At 48.0% G+C, this 19,605-nt stretch overlaps 2 protein-coding genes across 7 annotated transcripts in view; one reads left to right on the top strand and one right to left on the bottom strand.

Annotated features, from left to right (window-relative positions):
- LOC144487925 (beta-1,4-galactosyltransferase 3-like) overlaps positions 1 to 11,206 on the bottom strand; it is a 30,053-nt gene extending 18,847 nt beyond the window's left edge. The window contains exon 1 of one of the 2 annotated variants that reach the window (XM_078205980.1): positions 11,072 to 11,206. The gene's annotated coding sequence lies outside the window, so the exon portion shown is untranslated. Of the gene's footprint in view, positions 1 to 7,433; positions 7,522 to 11,071 lie in introns of those variants that run through there. The other variant, XM_078205981.1, reaches the window with a different exon arrangement.
- A 238-nt stretch (positions 11,207 to 11,444) lies between these two features.
- LOC144487924 (ubiquitin carboxyl-terminal hydrolase 2-like) overlaps positions 11,445 to 19,605 on the top strand; it is a 59,333-nt gene continuing 51,172 nt past the window's right edge. For 3 of the 5 annotated variants that reach the window (XR_013496480.1, XM_078205976.1, XM_078205978.1), the window contains exon 1: positions 11,445 to 11,554. The gene's annotated coding sequence lies outside the window, so the exon portion shown is untranslated. The remainder of the gene's footprint in view (positions 11,555 to 19,605) is intronic. The other 2 variants (XM_078205977.1, XM_078205979.1) reach the window with 1 other exon arrangement.

Here is a 19,605-nt window from a genome sequence, read left to right as displayed (position 1 = left end):
AGTTGTTTTCCCGTTTAGAAAGACTTATCGTATTTGTTTAAAATTTGTAATCACCGAATGTTCCTCAGTTGAAATGTAATTGCTTATTTCTGTTATTCCTGTTTCATTTTTTCTTTTTAAAAATAAATCACAAACAAACACCAGCCTTAAACCCCCCCCAAACACCCGGGGCTAGCAGAGCACAAAATAAATAAGCAATTAAGTTTCAACTAGAGGTCATAGAGGTTTACAGCATTGAAACAGGCCCTTCGCCCAACTTGTCCATGCCGCCCTTTTTTTCTTAAACCCCTAAGCTAGTCCCAATTGCCCATGTTTGGCCCATATCCCTCTATACCCATGCAACTGTCTAAACACTTTTTCCAAAGACAAAATTGTACCCGCCTCTACTACTACCTCTGGCAGCTTGTTCCAGGCACTCACCACCCTCTGTGTGAAAACATTGCCCCTCTGGACACTTTTGTATCTCTCCCCTCTCACCTTAAACCTATTCCCTCTAGTTTTAGGCCCCTACCTTTGGGAAAAGATATTGACTATCCAGCTGATCTGTGCCCCTCATTATTTTATAGACCTCTATAAGATCACCCCTCAGCCTCCTACGCTCCAAGGAAAAGAGTCCCAATCTATCCAGCCTCTCCTTATAAGTCAAACCATCAAGTCCCGGTGGCATACTAGTAAATCTCTTCTGCATTCTTTCTAGTTTAATAATATCCTTTCTATAATAGGGTGACCAGAACTGTACACAGTATTCCAACTGTGGCCTTACTACTGAGGAACATTCAGTAATTACAAATTTTAAACAAATACGATAAGTCTTTCTAAACGGGAAAACTCAGCTCCTGCAGACAGCCCAGCTTAAAAACAAAACACAGTTAGAGCCGGAATTCTAAAGGGAAAGAGAGAGAGAGAAAGGGAGAGAAGTGCAGAGGCTGGGACTGCGTAGGGACAGGTCTCCTGTGTGTACTGGTGGTACCCCTTGCTTAGGTCTGAGTACAGAGTTGTTCTAGTTTGCCCATTTAATCCCCAAGTTTGATGAGAATGAGATAGAGGCCTTCAAAGAATCGTAGAATCCCAATAGTGCAGGTGGTCATTCGGCCCATCGAGTCTGCATCGACAACAATCCCATCCAGACCCTATCACCATAACCCCATGTATTTACCCTACTAATCCCCTACTGAAAAAAATACTTGAATCCCCTTCACACTAAGGAGCAATTCAGCATGGCAAATCAACCTAACCTGCACTTCTTTGGACTGAGGGGGAAACCCATGCAGACACGGGGAATACTTGCAGACTCCGCACAGACAGTAATCCAAGCCAGGAATCGAATCCGGGTCCCTGGAGCTGTGAGGCAGCAGTGCTAACCACTGCGCTACCGTGCCTCCCTTCATCTCTTTTGAGTCACTCAGTAGGTGGGGAGAGCAGTAGAAAGCATAGTGCTGTTGCTAAGTAAGCTTTCAGTCAAGAGTTCAGCTGAACTATGAGATGGCAATGTAGGCTATCTTAAGTGCAGATGGGCTAGTGCCGGAAGTGTCCCATCAGGAATTCTGCTCCCTCTGAAAGCCATGATGTGGAGATGCCGGCGTTGGACTGGGGTAAACACAGTAACAGTTTTAACAACACCAGGTTCAAGTCCAACAGGTTTATTTGGTAGCAAATACCATTAGCTTTCGGAGCGCTGCTCCTTCGGGGAAGGAGCAGCGCTCCAAAAGCTAATGGTATTTGCTCCCAAATAAACCTGTTGGACTTTAACCTGGTGTTGTTAAAACTGTTACTCCCTCTGAAAGCAGCAGAACAGGATGTACATCGCATTTGAATGGCTAAAGCAGTTCTCATTTGCTCGTTGGGAACAAGTGCTTCGGGACTAGGAGACATGTGAAAACCTTTGAGAAATAATGCTCCATGAAGAATTTAAAAATTAATTCCCTCTCCCAGTGAAAACATGCAGCGAGGAACAGAAAGTGGCAAGCGCCAGACAGGCAGCACCTCCGACTGATTGAGATCGTCCTAAAGCCCTCATCCCAAAAGAAACTCTTCTAAAATCACCCCCAACAATCTGGAAGGATAGGAGGTGGGAGTGTGGGAGGTGGGAGTGGAAACCGAGCACTTGGGGGATAGAAGGGAAGACTGAAAACACAGGGACCCCTCGGGACAGAGAGGATGGCGCTGAGGCAAGGAGTGTCTGCCAACTGCCGCAACTCCGCACATCTTTGAGCCGACTGTTGGAAGCCACAGGGAACGACCGTGGGATTTATTGGGATACACGAGCACTGTGCAGAAAGAGAGTGAGGCAGAGAAGACAGCAGGCCAGGCTATGGCTCAGATTGCTGTAGCAAGTCCCTGTAAGCGCACCCACCGAGAGTGAGAGACTAACAAAATCCCTGAGGGTCACAAGGATATAGTGTTAAATGGAAAGGTGTCCCCATTTCCCAGAGCAAGGCGGGAAAGTTAGTATCAATACTGTGGGGTAGTGGAGCCAGACAATCTCTACTGCTGACAGATAAAGCAGGTTTAACAGAACCTCACCATGTCTTTGTGGAGGTAAGGCCAGTAAAACATGCTGCCTTCTTCCTCCCAGAGACTGCAGTACAGGCCAAAGTGTCAGTAAAGGGTATCAAGAATATTGGATAGGCACATGGAGCACACCAGGATGATAGGGAGTGGGATAGCTTGATCTTGGTTTCAGATAAAGCTCGGCACAACATCGTGGGCCGAAGGGCCTGTTCTGTGCTGTACTGTTCTATGTTCTAAGAATCTCTACAGTGCAGAAGGAGGCCATTCGGCCCATCGAGCCTGCACCAGCAACAATCCCACCCAGGTTCTATCCTCGTAAACCCCACATATTTACCCTGCTAATCCTCCATCACTAACGGGCAATTGAGCATGGCCAATTAATCTAACTCGCACATCTTTGGACTGTGGGAGGAAACCGGAGCACCCGGAAGAAACCCATGCAGACACAGGGAGAATGTGCAAACTCCACAAAGACAATGACCCGAGGCAGGAATCAAACCCGGGTCCCTGGCGCTGAGATAGCAGTGCTAACCACTGTGTCACCCAAGCGAGACTACATGCCCATACTTTTTTACAGGGTGCACCTGGAGTGCAACCTTAGACACCTATGTCAGACTCCTATTTATTGACTACAGCTCAGCCTTCAACACCATCATTCCCATGAAACTCATCTCCAAACTCCGTGGCCTGGGCCTCGGCACCTCCCTCCGCGACTGGATCCTGAACTTCCTAACCCACAGACCACAATCAGTAAGGATACGCAACACCTCCTCCACGATCATTCTCAACACCGGTGCCCCACAAAGCTGTGTTCTCAGTCCCCTACTATACTCCTTATACACCTATGACTGTGTGGCCAAATTCCTCTCCAATTCGATTTTCAAGTTTGCTAACACAGATCTCAAACAATGACGAGACAGAGTACAGGAATGAGATAGAGAATCTGGTGAACTGGTGCAGCAACAATAATCTCTCCCTCAATGTCAAAACGAAGATGATAGTCATCGACTTCAGGAAGCGTAGGGGAGAACATTCCCCTGTCTACATCAACGGGGACAAAATAGAAAGGGTCGAGAGCCAATACTATAGTTAAGTAAGCCCACTAATGCCTCTGCTTTCTCAGAAGACTAAGGAAATTTGGCATGTCAGCTACGACTCTCACCAACTTTTAGAGATGCCCCATAGAAAGCATTCTTTCTGGTTGTATCACAGCTTGGGATGGCTCCTGATCTGCCCAAGACCGCAAGAAACTACAAAATTTGCGAATGTAGCCCAATCCATCACGCAAACCAGCCCCCCATCCATTGACTCTGTCTACACTTCCAGCTGCCTCACCAAAGCAGCCAGCATAATTAAGGACCCCACGCACCCCGGACACTCTCTCTTCCACCTTCTTCCGTCGGGAAAAAGATCCAAAAGTCTGAGATCACGTACCAACCGACTCAAGAACAGCTTCTTCTCTGCTGCCGTCAGACTTTTGAATGGACCTATCCTGCATTAAGTTGATCTTTCTCTACACGTAGCTATGACCATAACACTACATTCTGCACTCCTCATTTTGTTCTCTATGAACAGTATGCTTTGTCTGTATAGCACACAAGAATAATGTGACAATAAATCAAATCAAATTCTTTCAGGATCGGTATCTCTGAAACCCAGTTTAACCCTGGACGGAGGTTGACCTGCTTCTCAACAATAACCTGGCGGATTAAAGCTGCTAACATTACTGGGGATATCAGAGAAGCTGAGTCAGTTCGGGGGAATCGAGCAGTTGCAGGAGAAAGTCCCTGGCATTTTTCCCGACTGTGTAGTGACCTGGCCTGTGGCCAAACAAGCCCCCTAAACGCCGCAGCAGACGGACGAGCCAGCCATCTGGTTTTCCGAAATCTTTCTGGGGAGTTTAGATGACCTGAAGATGTCATAGAGGTCTCCTCTGGCTGCTGCTCAGCAAGCTGACACAGCACTTCAAGTTAGCACAGACTTCCCAAACTGAAGCAGATGCAGAGCGAGTGGACAGTAATTTTTTTTATTCATTTGTGGGACATCCTGGCTGGCCACCATTTATTGCCCATCCCTAGTTGCGCTTGGAGGGTAGTTGAGAGTCAACCACATTGTGGGTCTGGAGTTACATGTAGGCCAGACCAGGTAAGGATGGCAGATTTCCTTCCCTAATGGGCATTACTGAACCAGATGGGTTTTTCCGACAATCGACAATGCTTTCATGGTCATCAGTAGATTCTTAATCCAAATATTTTTAATTGAATTCATATTCCACCATTTGCTGTGGTGGGATTCGAACCCTGTTTCCAGAACATTAGCTGAGTTTCTGGATTAATAGTCTAGCGATAATACCACTAGACCATCACCCCTCTCCCCTTTGCAGGTAGTGGTGCTGCCCAGGTATCGAGGGAGATAATCGAGGGTATCACCACATGCGTTCATAAGATATAGGAGCAGAATTAGGCCATTTGGCCCATCGAGTCTGCTTCGCCATTTGATCATGGCTGATATGCTCCTCATCCCCATTTTCCTGCCTTCTCCCCATAACCCTTCATCCCATTACCAATTAAAAATCTGTCCAACTCATCCTTAAATTTACTCACTGTCCCAGCATCCACCACACTTTGGGATAGCAAATTCCACAGATTCACAGTCGACAGCTGGATGTATCGGTATACAAGAAACCCAAACCTGCAGAAGCCACCGTTTGCACCTCCATAACGACGTGGCCTCACCTGTCAGGCAGTGGGGAAAAGGCACCTGCAAGTAAGCCTGACCCTCTGATTCCCCTGCCTTTCCCCTTCAGCAAGGTGCCAGTGGACTGCGCGGGAAATGCTGCCCAAAACACCAGCACAATCTTACTATGCTGAATGGGGCTACCTGATTCGCAGAGGCCACTTCCTGAGAGCTCTCTCTGCAAGGTAGTGGCGGAGGGATTAACCCTACTCTTTACCCGCTGTGGGCTGTCCACCAAGATCCAGTCAGATCAGGCCTCAAATTTCCTGTCCTAATATCCCAGGAGGTAATGGGTAACCTGGGTACTTAACCAGGCGAAGGTTTTCGGCGTACCACCCAGAAGGAGCTCAAGAACTGTTATCACCAGAACAGATCAGGGCATTTACTGTCATGAGGGCCCCCGTGACGGTGATGAAGGACTGGGTTTTCTCCTCTCCCCTCCCCACCGCCAGGGACTCACCCAATGCATCCATTGGGCTTAGCCCTTTTGAATTAGTTTACAGACACCAAGTGAGGTGGAACAAGGAGTTAGCACAAAGCATGGAGGCCTCCATGTTCAACAGCATCGGTGTATTCGGCGAGCGGTTCGGGGGAGCCTTTTACATGGCCTGGGAGCACTTTAAAATCTCCTAAACAGCGGGCTAACATGCCAAGGCCCAAACGCTTCAGCCAGTAAAATATGCGCCAATGCTCTCCCAGCCCCGATAAAGGTACAATACTTGAACACTCCATTCAGTGGCCTGTTCAGGGTAGACTGATGGTATGAGTATATTTGTGTGTGGCATGTTGGCAAAGCTGTGTCTTTTTGTGTGTCCAGGATTAATCAAAAGGAAAGGTTGCTGAGTCAGATTGCCTGTGGAATATACAGGGATGGAAGATAAAAGGTGTTTTTTGTCATGAAATGGATCTTAACTTCTCAAGTAAACATGAGTTTAAAGTCTATTAGTGTCACAAGTCGGCTTACATTAACATTGCAATAAATTTACTGAAAATCCCCTTGTCGCCACACTCCGGTGCCTGTTCGGGTACACTGAGAGAATTTAGTATGGCCAATGTACCTAACCAGCATGACTTTTGGACTGTGGGAGGAAACCGGAGCACCGGAGAAAACTCACGCAGACACGGGGAGAACGTGCAAACTCCACACAGACAGTGACCCTGGAATTGAACCTGGGCCCCTGGCGCTGTGAGGCGTCGATGGTAGCCATGATGTGGAGATGCCTGCGTTGGATTGGGGTAAGCACAGTAAGAAGTCTCTCAACACCAGGTTAAAGTCCAACAGGTTTATTTGATAGCACAAACCACAAGCTTTCGGAGTGCTGCTCCTTCATCACCTGATGAAGGGGCAGCGCTCCAAAATCTTGTAGCTTGTGCTACCAAATAAACCTGTTGGACTTTCACCTGGTGTTGAGAGATTTCTTACTGTGCTGTGAGGCAGCAGTGCTAACCACCCCGGCTAAATCTGCAATTTGTATTTGGGGGACAATTGTTGAAATTGGCTGTTGCATCTCAAAGGGGTCTGACCGGTAACAAAGAACATTTGCATTTACAGGAGGTTCATGTGTAAACAGGGACGGGTGCTTTCAAATATCTTATTGAGACAAAATAGTAGTAAAATCGGAACAGGAAAGGTTTGAATATTCGGGAAGCTGAGTTTTTAAAGGGATATTCGAAGACAATGCAGAGATAAGGAGAAAGAGGTGGGCAAATGTTTGTGAAAAAGGTTTTCAACTATAGTGAAAATTAGTTGCCTTGCAGCAGCCTTGCACCAAAAGCCTGCGCTTTAGAGTGTGTTAAAAAGCTGTGAAAGTCTTTTAACTAGCAAAAACCAACTCTGTTTTTGGGCCAGGAGAATATTTGTCCCGAGTTTTTGGATCTCCCCCTGAACAAAAACACATCAGCTTGGATTAGTACTGGGAAGTCGCGAATTGAATTCTGTTTAAAGTGACAGCAATTCCTGGCTTTGGGCAACATTTCCTGGATTTTATGGTTTAAGAATCTATCAGACCAGCTCTATTGCATACTGGGCTGAAAGCATTTTCCTTTGGGGGGGGGGGGGGGTTCTTTTGTAAGATGTGTTTGCTAACTGTGTATCTTTTATCTTGCGTGTTTTGAGCTTCTTTTCCCTTTTTAAGAAACATTTTTATTCTTCAAAAGTTTAAAAGTTAGCAACGGGAGGGAGTCGCGTGCTTTTGTGTTCAGTAGCTGTCCCCCCACATTTCTACAATGCTAAATGGCTGCCATGACAGGAGGCAAATTTCAACCCAAGATCTGGCTGGTTCAGCGCTATCAGCTGTGGGTGCGGCAATGAGAATTGGGGAGGTAAATAAACTATTTAGTCATCATCCCAACCGTAGGAAGACGACCAGCTGTGTCATGTCAACAGAGCAGCTGGAGGACAAAAGGGACAGTGAGGAGGAATGGGGGGGGGGGGGGTGCTGGGTGAGGCCCAAACTGATTCCCCTACATGGTTAGCAAACACAGAAACCTTTCCAAACTTAAGACACCATATTCATTCATTTAAAAACAGAACAAAGCAGTGGCCTGGCAAGGCTGCTCTCCTCCCCCAGCCACACCATACAGCATCCATAGAGACAAGCCAGGCGACATCACTTTAGTTCCATGTGTTGTGGGAGAGATTCCCCTCCCACTGCACTGCACCCAAGTGGGATGAAAAGGAACAGATGCTCAGCCCCTCGCCACTGCCTCAGGTAGTACGAAAGACCCCATTCTCTTGTTGACTTTTATAACATTAATCTTCAACAGTTTCCAACATGGGACATCACGTGTGTAATAAATAATCTGTTCAGCAAGAAAGATGGCTGCAGCAAACACGATAATCAAATTCCTCTGAAATATACAGCCAGCAGGCTTTTTAAGAACTGGTTAACAAGCTGAAGAGAAGAGCAGAGATGGAAACGCTATACTGAAGGGCTGAAGAGAACCCTCCTCCCCCACTTGCACGGATTGTGCCCCAATTTGCAAAATAACCCCATCCTGAGAAGAGAAATCTGCTGCAAGCCATGCGACATCTTTTGAGAAAACGTGCTCCATGCAACTATACCCAGGGAAACAATCAAACAAAATGGCCACAACGTGGAATCACCATATGGAGACCAGCCAAAGGACATCAGGTAGATGCTAGTGTTGTAACTATACTGAAAGCTAGGGGAGCGGCAACTTCTGGAGCACAAGTCTTCAGTACCTTTGCAGTATCTTTGCAGTATCCAGTGCCTCCAACCGTTTCTTGATCTCGTGTGGAGTGAATTGAATTGGCTGGGGACTGGAACCTGTGATATTGGGGGCCTCTGAAGCAGGTCGAGATACGAATGCTTCAGCTTTTTCTTTTGCACTGATGTGCTGGGCTCCTCCATTAACAAGGATGGGGATGTATATGGAGCCTCCTCCTCCAGCGAGTTGTTTAATTGTCCACCACCATTCACAACTGCAGAACTTAGATCTGACCCATTGGTTGTGGGATTGCTTAGCCAGGACAATGGAGAACCAGAACTAACCCTGGTACTCCATTGAACCAGGGCTAGTCCCCTGGCTTGATGGTAATGGTACAGTGGGGGACAAGCCAGGCCATGAGGTTATAGATTGTGGCCGAGTATAATTCCGCTACAGGACTCCCCCAGGGCAACTTCCTCCCAACTGTGTGCCGTTGCCACCTCTGCTGGAACTGTCCTGCTGGTGGGACATATCCAAGGAAAGTAATGGTGGTATCTGGGACGTTATCTAGAAGGAATGATTCCGGGAGAATGCCTACACCAGGCTATTGCTTGACTGGTCTGTAAGACAGCTCTCCCACTTTTGGCACAAGTCCCCAAATGTTAGTCAGGGGGACTTGGCAGTGTCGACAGGGCTGGGAATGCTGCTGTCGTTTCCGGTGTCCAGGTCAATGCCGAGTGGTTCGTCCGGTTTCATTACTTTTTGTTTTCTTTACAGTGGTTGAATACAACGTAGTGTCTCACTCAGCCATTCCAGTGGGAAGTTAAAAGTCAACCACATTGCTGTGGGTCGGGGTCACATGTTGGCCCGACCAGGTAAGGACAGCAGATTTCCTTCCCGAAAGGATATTAGTGACCCAGGTGGGTTTTTTACAACAATCGCTAATGGGTTCACGATCACCATTACTGAGACTAGCTTATAAATCCAGACTTGTTGATTGAAATTTAAATTCCACCAGCTGCTGTGGTGGAACTTGAACCCATGTTCACCAGAACATTAACCAGCCGATGGATTACTTGCAGAGTGATATTCCCACCAAGCCACCAACTCACTTCAAGGTGGGAGGGCGGGTTGACGGAGGTGGGAGTGCGGGTTGACGGGGGTGGGAGGGCGGGTTGACGGGGGTGGGAGGGGGGTCAGAGCGGGTTGACGGGGAAGGGGGGCGAGGGGTCGGGGTGGATTGGGTGAGGGGTCAGGACAGGTTGACGGGGGCATGAGGGATCAGGACGGGTTGACGGGGGGGTGGTGGTGGTGAGGGGTCAGGGCGGGTTGATGGGGGGGGGGTGAGGGGTCAGGGCGGGTTGACGGGGGGTGAGGGGTCAGGGCGGGTTGGTGGGGGGGTGAGGGGTCAGGGTGGGTTGACGGGGGGGGTGAGGGGTCAGGGCGGGTTGACGGGGTTGGGGGTGAGGGGTCAGGGCGGGTTGACGGGGGGGGGGTGTGAGGGGTCAGGGCGGGTTGGTGGGGGGGTGAGGGGGTGAGGGGTCAGGGCGGGTTGGCGGGGGGGTGAGGGGTCAGGGCGGGTTGGCGGGGGGGGGATGGGTCAGGGCGGGTTGGTGGGGGGTGAGGGGTCAGGGCGGGTTGGTGGGGGGTGAGGGGTCAGGGCAGGTTGGCGGGGGGGGGGTGAGGGGTCAAGGCAGGTTGGCGGGGGAGTGAGGGGTCAAGGCAGGTTGGCGGGGGAGTGAGGGGTCAGGGCGGGTTGGCAGGGGAGTGAGGGGTCAAGGCGGGTTGGCAGGGGAGTGAGGGGTCAGGGCGGGTTGGCGGGGGGGGAGTGAGGGGTCAAGGCAGGTTGGCGGGGGAGTGAGGGGTCAAGGCAGGTTGGCGGGGGAGTGAGGGGTCAGGGCGGGTTGGCGGGGGAGTGAGGGGTCAGGGCGGGTTGGCGGGGGGGGTGAGGGGTCAAGGCAGGTTGGCGGGGGAGTGAGGGGTCAGGGCGGGTTGACGGGGGGGAGTGAGGGGTCAAGGCAGGTTGGCGGGGGAGTGAGGGGTCAGGGCGGGTTGGCGGGGGGGGTGAGGGGTCAAGGCAGGTTGGCGGGGGAGTGAGGGGTCAGGGCGGGTTGGCGGGGGAGTGAGGGGTCAGGGCGGGTTGGCGGGGGGGGAGTGAGGGGTCAGGGCGGGTTGGCAGGGGAGTGAGGGGTCAGGGCGGGTTGGCGGGGGGGAGTGAGGGGTCAGGGCGGGTTGGCGGGGGAGTGAGGGGTCAGGGCGGGTTGGCGGGGGGGGGGGAGTGAGGGGTCAAGGCAGGTTGGCGGGGGAGTGAGGGGTCAGGGCGGGTTGGCGGGGGGGGGTGAGGGGTCAAGGCAGGTTGGCGGGGGAGTGAGGGGTCAAGGCAGGTTGGCGGGGGAGTGAGGGGTCAGGGCGGGTTGGCGGGGGGGTGAGGGGTCAGGGCAGCTTGGCGGGGGGGTGAGGGGTCAGGGCGGGTTGGCGGGCGGGGGGGTGAGGGGTCAGGGCGGGGGTGAGAGGTCAGGGCGGGTTGGCGGGCGGGGGGGTGAGGGGTTGATGTAACCGGATATGATCAGTGGCGGAGAGGTGTTAAAGTGACTCCCTGTCCCCCTGCCGCCTCTCTATCCCGGGTGAAGATGTAAAAGTCGCTGCTACTCACCCAGGCCCGAGGCCCCACTCCCACCGCCCGGCCTGGGGCCTTCAGCAGCGCGGCTCCAATACGGGCCTCTGCGTCATGGCGTCAGCACGCTGCTGACATCACAGCCCTGAGCTGTCAATTACGCTGACCCCGCCCCAGTTCACTGACGTCACAGCCCTGAGCTGTCAATCACAGTATCCCCGCCCCTAACCACTGACATCGCAATAGATAGCTATCACACTGACCTCGCTCCTGTCTCACTGACGTCACAGAGGGGCAGCTGTCAATCACAGTGAGCCTGCCCCTATCAGCGCAGCCCTATCTGGGAGCTGTCAATCGTCTTGCCCTGTCCCCTCCCCTTCCGGTTGTGTTGGCTCAGGCCGCGATGACGTCACGGGGACAAAGGACGCCGCAACGTCAGCCTGTGCGTTCTGCGTCACTGACGCCGCGCGCGGGAGGAAAACGCAAAATGGCGGCGCCGGCGGCGGCGGATCCTCCTCTCAGGTAAATGGAGAAATGGTGGCGTGGAGGGGGAGCCCGGGGAGGTCCCCTAACACAGCCAGGGCAGGGCAGTGGGAGGGAGGGTCCAGCAGCCTGAAACTGGCTGCACTGCTAAATACATCATTAAACAGTCACTAGCCAGTCAACAAACCCAGTAAACAGTCACCAATCCCAGTAAACAGTCACCAATCCCAGTAAACAGTCACTAGCCAATCAACAAACCCAGTAAACAGTCACCAATCCCAGTAAACAGTCACCAATCCCAGTAAACAGTCACTAGCCAATCAACAAACCCAGTAAACAGTCACCAATCCCAGTAAACAGTCACCAATCCCAGTAAACAGTCACTAGCCAATCAACAAACCCAGTAAACAGTCACCAATCCCAGTAAACAGTCACTAGCCAATCAACAAACCCAGTAAACAGTCACCAATCCCAGTAAACAGTCACCAATCCCAGTAAACAGTCACTAGCCAATCAACAAACCCAGTAAACAGTCACTAGTCAATCAACAAACCCAGTAAACAGTCACCAATCCCAGTAAACAGTCACCAGTCAATCACCAATCCCAGTAAACAGTCACCAATCCCAGTAAACAGTCACTAGCCAATCAACAAACCCAGTAAACAGTCACTAGTCAATCAACAAACCCAGTAAACAGTCACTAGTCAATCAACAAACCCAGTAAACAGTCACTAGCCAATCAACAATCCCAGTAAACAGTCACTAGCCAATCACCAATCCCAGTAAACAGTCACCAGTCAATCACCAATCCCAGTAAACAGTCACCAATCCCAGTAAACAGTCACCAATCCCAGTAAACAGTCACTAGTCAATCACCAATCCCAGTAAACAGTCACCAATCCCAGTAAACAGTCACTAGTCAATCAACAAACCCAGTAAACAGTCACTAGCCAATCAACAAACCCAGTAAACAGTCACCAATCCCAGTAAACAGTCACCAATCCCAGTAAACAGTCACTAGTCAATCAACAAACCCAGTAAACAGTCACTAGTCAATCAACAAACCCAGTAAACAGTCACCAATCCCAGTAAACAGTCACCAATCCCAGTAAACAGTCACTAGTCAATCAACAAACCCAGTAAACAGTCACCAATCCCAGTAAACAGTCACCAATCCCAGTAAACAGTCACTAGTCAATCAACAAACCCAGTAAACAGTCACCAATCCCAGTAAACAGTCACCAATCCCAGTAAACAGTCACTAGTCAATCAACAAACCCAGTAAACAGTCACTAGCCAATCAACAAACCCAGTAAACAGTCACCAATCCCAGTAAACAGTCACCAATCCCAGTAAACAGTCACTAGCCAATCAACAAACCCAGTAAACAGTCACCAATCCCAGTAAACAGTCACCAATCCCAGTAAACAGTCACTAGTCAATCAACAAACCCAGTAAACAGTCACCAATCCCAGTAAACAGTCACCAATCCCAGTAAACAGTCACTAGTCAATCAACAAACCCAGTTAACAGTCACTAGTCAATCAACAAACCCAGTTAACAGTCACTAGTCAATCAACAATCCCAGTAAACAGTCACTAGTCAATCAACAAACCCAGTTAACAGTCACTAGTCAATCAACAATCCCAGTAAACAGTCACCAATCCCAGTAAACAGTCACTAGTCAATCAACAAACCCAGTTAACAGTCACTAGTTAATCAACAATCCCAGTAAACAGTCACCAATCCCAGTAAACAGTCACCAATCCCAGTAAACAGTCACTAGTCAATCAACAAACCCAGTAAACAGTCACCAATCCCAGTAAACAGTCACCAATCCCAGTAAACAGTCACTAGTCAATCAACAAACCCAGTAAACAGTCACCAATCCCAGTAAACAGTCACTAGTCAATCAACAAACCCAGTAAACAGTCACCAATCCCAGTAAACAGTCACCAATCCCAGTAAACAGTCACCAATCCCAGTAAACAGTCACTAGTCAATCACCAATCCCAGTAAACAGTCACCAATCCCAGTAAACAGTCACCAATCCCAGTAAACAGTCACTAGTCAATCAACAAACCCAGTGAACAGTCACTAATCCATTAACAGACCTAGCAAACAGTCAGCAATCAATCGCCAAACCCAGTAAACTGTTACTAGTCGATCAGCAAACCCAGTAAATAGTCACTAATTGTAACTTGAGACTATAATAAATGTAGTTGAATGCATTGTTTAAAAGATGGAACCTCTATATATAAATAAATTATGAAGTTTAACAATAACAGTTACTCAGCCTAACAGTAATAACAATGAAAGAACACACTCTCGCAGACTGAAAAGCCTGTCAAAACCCACACATCATAGAAAATCATAGAAACCCTACAGTACAGAAAGAGGCCATTCGGCCCATCAAGTCTGCACCGACCACAATCCCACCCAGGCCCAACCCCCATATCCCTACATATTTGCCCACTAATCCCTCTAACCTACGCATCTCAGGACACTAAGGGCAATTTTTTTAGCATGGCCAATCAACCTAACCCGCACATCTTTGGACTGATTTGAACCAGATCAGAAACTCCGTGGTACGTTATGAAGTTAGCTCAGACCCCTAACAGTTTTTCCATTTGTCATTAGTGTGAGCATAAGGTGTTTCGCTCCAGATGTGATTCTATCGACGAACTAGGAAATTTTTGTTAAAACGAACTTTCTTTACCAGTACAATTTAACTATAACAGAAATTAGTACAAATTTTACCAATTGAAATACTTAAACACGACAAGATATAAAGATATCATTCTTGCTAGCTATCTCTATTAGTTCCAATTTAAGCAATATTCTCCATAGATGTAAACTCCTTTTCAGAATCAGTTAGCAAAAAACACACAGGCTCATGTGAGTTGCTAGGCTTTTTAACACCTCATCATGGTTTTTAAAGTTTGATGCCACTGTTCCAACACTCCCAGCGATTCTGGATGATACGTAGTTGATTTTAATTACTTTCCTCCTAAGCTATCCATCACTTCTCTAAATAACTTTGACATAAAATTTGATCCTTGATCTGATTGTATTTCTGTGGGTAGTCCGTATCTGGTAAAAAAAAATTTAAGTAACTCCTCTACAATCCTTTTAACTGTAATATTGCATAATGGAATGGCCTCTGCAAACCTAGTCAACACGTCCATAATGGTCAGCATATATTGATTCCCACTTTTCATTTTAGGCAGGGGTCCCAATCAATTAGGACTCAAGTAAAAGGTTCTTCAAATGTCAGAATGAATATTAAAGCTGCTGGTTTGATTACGGCTTGAGGTTTTATTATTATCTGTCATATGCGACATGTAGGAGAAAGTTCTACTACATTCTTATGCAATCGAGGCCAATAAAAATGGTTTTGTACTATTGCTTGAGTTTTCCTTACTCCTAAAGGATCTCCTACTGGTTCCTCATGTGCTACCCACAACACTTCCTTTCTATAACCCACCGATAATACAACTTGATGAACCTCTGCCCATTTTTCATCCGCCTGAATATTTCCTCATTAAGACATCATTTTTAATGTATAATACTCTGGTATACGCTCAGATTCTTCTTCTCTGTATGCTATCTGATACAACTGCTTTATCTCTAAATCTTTCAGTTGTGATTCTGCAACTTTCCTGAACTAAGGATATCTGTTTTGTCCTCCTTCTGTTCTTGTTCTTGGTCAAAAATGGTTTCTGATAACTGAAGTTCAACTTCTTTATCTTCACTCTTTGATTTCTCCTCCTCATAGAAATCATAGAAACCCTACAGTACAGAAAGAGGCCATTCGGCCCATCGAGTCTGCACCGACCACAATCCCACCCAGGCCCTACCCCCATATCCCCACATATTTTACCCACTAATCCCTCTAATCTACGCATCCCAGGACATTAAGGGGCAATTTTATCATGGCCAATCAACCTAACGCACACATCTTTGAACTGTGGGAGGAAACCGGAGCACCCGGAGGAAACTCACGCAGACACGAGGAGAATGTGCAAACTCCACACAGACAGTGACCCAAGCCGGGAATCGAACCCAGGTCCCTGGAGCTGTGAAGCAGCAATGCTAACCACTGTGCTACCGTGCCGCCCAACTGTGCTCCTCGTCTCAACCTGTGGCTTTGTGACCTTGTTACCACACAGTCAGGAAAAATCCCAGGATATGCTTCCTGTAACACCTCAGTTATTTGATTTCCCACTGGCTTTTCAACCACCATAGACATCACTCCATTTGTGATCCAGCTATATTGTTACCCAGGATAAACTGTATTCCTGGGAAAGATAATTTCTCTATTACACTTAACACCACTTTTGGGTGGCATGGTGGTACCCGGGTTTGGGTCACTGTCTGTGTGGAGTTTGCACATTCTCCCTGTGTCTGCGTGGGTTTCTTCCGGGTGCTCCGGCTTCCTCCCACAGTCCAAAGATGTGCGGGTTAGGTTGATTGGCCGTGCTAAATTGCCCCTTAGTGTCCCAAGATGTGTAGGTTGGGTGGATTAGTGGTGTAAACACATGAGGCTACAGGGATAGAGTTTGAGTAAGATGCTCCGTCAGTGAGTTAGTACAGGCTCGATGGGCCTGTGAGTGCAACTTTTCACCGGAATCTTTAACCTTACCTTATATAATGGAACACTACTCTTCACCAGTAATGTCAATTATTACCACCTTTTCTGACAATGCTCCTTCTGAACTACGAATCTCCTCATCTCTCATTAAAGCCGGACTTGATCCGGTAGCTCTTATAACCTTAACTTCTTTATCCACTCCTCCTGGTAAACCTTACCCACACAAGTAAATTCTTTAAAGAGATCTGGCACTTTCTTATCAACCAATCCCTGACCAGGCTGGACATTCTTTGGCACCTCTTTAGTTTCAACTGGGGTTTCCTTTATCACCTTAACAAACCCCACTGGGCTTATCCTGTTTTATCACGCCTGTCTTCCTAGTGCTTTTCTTAAAACACCAGCACTGCGATTTTGTGTGTCCAACTTTATTACAATGAAAACATCTGAGGTTTTTTCATTTCTCTTCCATCCATGTGTTTCCTTTTTAACCTGAGGTAAACTAGACGGCACGGTGGCACAGTGGTTAGCACTGCTGCCTCATAGCACCAGGCACCTGGGTTCAATTCCCAGCTGTGTAAAAGTTTGCACGTTCTCCCCATGTCTGCTTGGGTTTCCTCCGGGCGCTCCGGTTTCCTCCCACAGTCCAAAGATGTGCGGCTTAGGTTGATTGGCCACGCTAAATTGACCCTTAGTGTCAGGGGATTGGCAGGGTAAATATGTAGGGTTACGGGAATAGGGCCTGGTCGAGATTGTTGTCGGTGTGGGTTCGCTGGGCCGAATGGCCTCCTCCTGCACTGTAGGGATTCTGTAATCTCCAGCGAGATCTCCTTTGCCCTTACCACCTGAGGATTTCTCTTTTCTCCAGTTTCTATCCCTCACAGGTTGAAATTGATGTCAACCTCTGATTCTCGAAATAATACATCTGCCCTTTTTACTGCCACCCTCACAGTATTACGCATTTGCACTTTTAAAATTTCAAGTTCAAATTTTCTTTCCAGCTCCTGAAATTCTAAGTCTCTTTCTCTTGTTCCGCCAGGGCTATTCCTTCTCTTTCTCTTCATTGTCATTCAAGCTGTTTTATTTATTTTTCTTGTTGCAATTAAAACTCTTTCAATTCTTTTGCTATTTGTTCTGCCAGTCATGTTCTTTCTTTTTCCCTTTCCGCTGCAATAGTGTATTTCTCTCTCTCTCTCTCTCTCTCTTCTAATCAAGCTGTTTCATTTGTAATTGAATTCTAACCAATTCCAATTCAGACTGTGTTTCTAGCAGTTTTAAATGCTGAGCAATTATCTCCACCTTCCTCTCCCCCCTTCAGGTATAGTCAACTGCAGCTTGTTTGCCAATTCCAAAAGCTTTGCTTTAACAACACCGAGTGACTTCTTCCACACCCAGGAAAACTTTAGCCACTGAAAGAGCCATTTTTCCACAAGGAACTTGCAGGGGCCCTGGCAGACATATTTAAAATGTCAGTATTCACGGGGGAGGTGCCGGATGATTGGAGGGTGGCTCATGTTGTTCCGTTGTTTAAAAAACGTTCCAAAAGAAATCCGGGAAATTATCGGCCAGTAAGTTTGACGTCAGCGGTGGGCAAGTTATTGGAAGGTGTGATAAGGGATAGGATCTACAAATATTTGGATAGACAGGGACTTATTAGGGAGAGTCAACATGGCTTTGTGCGTGGTAGGTCATGTTTGACCAATCTATTAGAGTTTTTCGAGGAGGTTACCAGGAAAGTGGATGAAGGGAAGGCGGTGGATGTTGTCTACCTGGATTTCAGCAAGGCCTTTGACAAGGTCCCTCATGGGAGGTTAGTTAGAACATAGAACATAGAACATTACAGCGCAGAACAGGCCCTTCGGCCCACGATGTTGCACCGACCAGTTAAAAAAAAACTGTGACCCTCCAACCTAAACCAATTTCTTTTCGTCCATGAACCTATCTACGGATCTCTTAAACGCCCCCAAACTAGGCGCATTTACTACTGATGCTGGCAGGGCATTCCAATCCCTCACCACCCTCTGGGTAAAGAACCTACCCCTGACATCGGTTCTATAACTACCCCCCCTCAATTTAAAGCCATGCCCCCTCGTGCTGGATTTCTCCATCAGAGGAAAAAGGCTATCACTATCCACCCTATCTAAACCTCTAATCATCTTATATGTTTCAATAAGATCCCCTCTTAGCCGCCGCCTTTCCAGCGAAAACAATCCCAAATCCCTCAGCCTCTCCTCATAGGATCTCCCCTCCATACCAGGCAACATCCTGGTAAACCTCCTCTGCACCCTCTCCAAAGCCTCCACATCCTTCCTGTAATGTGGGGACCAGAACTGCACACAGTACTCCAAGTGCGGCCGCACCAGAGTTGTGTACAGTTGCAACATAACGCTACGACTCCTAAATTCAATCCCCCTACCAATAAACGCCAAGACACCATATGCCTTCTTAACAACCTTATCTACTTGATTCCCAACTTTCAGGGATCTATGCACACATACACCTAGATCCCTCTGCTCCTCCACACTATTCAAAGTCCTCCCGTTAGCCCTATACTCAACACATCTGTTATTCCTACCAAAGTGAATTACCTCACACTTCTCCGCATTAAACTCCATCCGCCACCTCTCGGCCCAACTTTGCAACCTGTCTAAGTCTTCCTGCAAACTACGACACCCTTCCTCACTGTCTACCACACCACCGACTTTGGTGTCATCAGCAAATTTGCTAATCCACCCAACTATACCCTCATCCAGATCATTAATAAATATTACAAACAGCAGTGGCCCCAAAACAGATCCCTGAGGTACACCACTTGTAACCGCACTCCATGATGAATATTTACTATCAACCACCACCCTCTGTTTCCTATCCGCTAGCCAATTCCTGATCCAATTTCCTAGATCACCCCCAATCCCATACATCTGCATTTTCTGCAGAAGCCTACCATGGTGAACCTTATCAAACGCCTTACTAAAATCCATATATACCACGTCCACTGCCTTGCCCCCATCCACCTCCTTGGTCACTTTCTCAAAAAACTCAATAAGGTTAGTAAGGCATGACCTACCTGCCACAAAACCATGCTGACTATCACCTATCAATTCATTACTCTCCAAATAACTATAAATCCTATCCCTTATAATTTTTTCCAACATCTTGCCGACAACAGAAGTGAGACTCACCGGTCTATAATTCCCGGGGAAGTCTCTGTTCCCCTTCTTAAACAATGGGACAACATTCGCTAACCTCCAATCTTCTGGTACTATACCAGAGGCCAACGACGACCTGAAGATCAGAGCCAGAGGCTCTGCAATCACTTCTCTTGCCTCCCAGAGAATCCTTGGATAAATCCCATCCGGACCAGGGGATTTATCTATTTTCAGACCCTCCAGAATATCCTGCACATCCTCCTTATCAACTGTAATACTGTCTATTCTACTCCCTTGCAACCCAGTGTCCTCCTCAGCTATATTCATGTCCCCTTGCGTGAACACCGAAG

The sequence above is a fragment of the Mustelus asterias genome, unplaced genomic scaffold, assembly GCF_964213995.1.
Source record: "Mustelus asterias unplaced genomic scaffold, sMusAst1.hap1.1 HAP1_SCAFFOLD_1135, whole genome shotgun sequence".
NCBI classification, from domain to species: Eukaryota; Metazoa; Chordata; class Chondrichthyes; order Carcharhiniformes; family Triakidae; genus Mustelus; species Mustelus asterias.
Note: the sequence above shows the minus strand (reverse complement) of the source record. Positions and strands in the feature narration are given on the sequence as shown.